General features: G+C 41.0%; 1 non-coding gene across 1 annotated transcript; it reads left to right on the top strand.

The window, feature by feature from the left end:
• The first annotated feature begins 851 nt into the window (after positions 1-851).
• LOC114636421 lies at positions 852-983 on the top strand. Its single transcript, XR_003713616.1, has one exon. It is a non-coding gene; the product is annotated as a small nucleolar RNA SNORA17 (small nucleolar RNA).
• The last annotated feature ends 1197 nt before the right edge of the window (positions 984-2180 follow it).

Here is a 2180-nt window from a genome sequence, read left to right as displayed (position 1 = left end):
TTTTCTTTACTGTGTCTAAGTAATGACTCTATGAGAGTCATTAACTATTCATCATAAATCTTTAAAGAAGAAAACATAGTTACTGCCACATGCTGTTTATAAAGCTCAGGCAAATATGACACCCAGTGACATAATGTTGTGCATTTTGTGGCTCGGATTACGAAAGGGGCAAAAAATGTTTATTCTTGCCATTTGTATGTTAAAAGTACAATAAATGTAGTAAGAAGTGAGCAATGAAAAACATAAAATAACATGCTTACTAATAATATTAGTATACAAATTGATAAAAAAGAAATCTCAGCATAGATGATTGCAAGTAATTACAGTAAAATCTCTACATCCTTTGTGGATAACAAGATATCCCTTGTATACTAAAGGACACTCAAATCAATAAAAAATACATCTGTTTTCATACGATTAAAAATTTTTTAATAAGTGTACATTTGTTTCACTTACTAGTTTGTAGCATCATTATGTATACATCCCTAAATGGACAGAAGATGGTCCTGAAACATCTGGAACTAAAGTTAAAAACAGCTTTCACTTATCTTTTGAGAATCAAACCCAGGCACACTTCAAGCAAGACAATGTTCTTAACCATTGGGAATACGCTCCAGTACCATAAATGACATTAAAATGTGTATCATCTCCAACTTGCAAATAAACTCAATGTATTGCAAGAAATATTCCAGAAAGAGTTTTAAAAGTTGTTATCATCAGTCTAGAATTTGTTTGAAAATTCAAAAACTGCATAATGAAGAAAGTACGTAATCTAGAAAAGTGGTATTATATCTTTTGATTTTATTTTTCTCTATATATAAAATTAGAATAATTAAGATTACCATGTACTCATGACTCCTAGAGGCATTGCAGGTGTTGCTTCTCTGTCACATTTGGGTCAATAGGTGGCAGAGAATAGAGAGGCTATGTCTCTGGTCAGTGGTTTAGTCTATGAATATCTGAATAATTAGTAACCTAACATTCCTGGAAAACAGCAAACTTGAGAACACAACCAGATTGGAGCCATGCAGGCCAAAACAATCTCCAAGGATGAGGATCCAAAATTAGAAGAACTTCACTTAGGTTCGAGGTTGGTCCCTGTGCAGGAGTGAATGACAAGCCTGACATAGGGCAACTCTGGCATCAGAGCAAGAATTAAGCTGAAGATGACTACCAGACTTGCACCATGGTGCTGGGACAGAGCTAAACTGAGATAAAAACCAGTCTAGCCCTGGCCAGGCCTACAGAATAGTCCATGACTGTGATTATCCCTGCCTGGAACTATAATGCATGAAAAGGGTATAGCACTCTTGAGAGCACTCCTGAGACAACCCCAGACACTCAAAGACCATAGGCACTGTTGAGAGAAGCAAGAGAGTGGGAGAGAAATGAGGGAAAGTTGAAACAGAAGGATGTGGGTACAATGAAAAGAGGCAGAACTAGAGACTGAAGGGTTATGAGGAACATCCTGATGTGAGAAGCTTGTGATGCCACCTGGGACCATGGAGGATTCCTAGACTTGCCAGCCATCAGGAGACATTTCTGGCTCTCTGTCCCTGAAGCAACAGGGTCTGTTCCCAGCAAAGACCTGTCAGTCATCCCTGGTCTGTGCTACTGCCCTGAGGGTTGTGCAAAAGTGTCCCCACTTCTCACCTGGGCATTCTGGAAGAGCTGGCTGTAGGGACATGAGAGAGTAGGAAGGCTCACACTGGCCCTAGCCAACTTCAGTACTTAGGAAAGCCTGGGCCCACATATTGCAGGAGTTGTGGGTAAGATTTCCCAGGTATACAGGAAAGCACAGAAGAGCTTGTCTTAGCACTTGTCTCCTGTACAGCACATGAATGAGAGAGAAATACCTACCTTACCTCTCACCACCTGTGGCAGGCAGGAGATATGGTACTGGGCTCGTGAAAGCAGGAGAGCTTTCCTTTCCCTCTTCAGGTGCAACATGAAGGAGAGCAGGCCCCTACATCTTACCTGTCCAGCACAGTAGAGCTGTCCCTGTTGGCAGAAGACAGAAAAGCTGGACCTGAGGCCCTGATAGTGGGAATGTGGGTACTGCCACTTTTCTGCTATGTAGTGCTATGGTCTAGGAAGAGATGTCCACTCTACCCTGTGCCACCAACAGAAGACAGAAAATCTTATACTAAAGTCATCAGAATGGGAGATATGGCTCTGTC

The sequence above is a fragment of the Grammomys surdaster genome, unplaced genomic scaffold, assembly GCF_004785775.1.
Source record: "Grammomys surdaster isolate TR1022 unplaced genomic scaffold, NIH_TR_1.0 123970, whole genome shotgun sequence".
NCBI classification, from domain to species: Eukaryota; Metazoa; Chordata; class Mammalia; order Rodentia; family Muridae; genus Grammomys; species Grammomys surdaster.
Note: the sequence above shows the minus strand (reverse complement) of the source record. Positions and strands in the feature narration are given on the sequence as shown.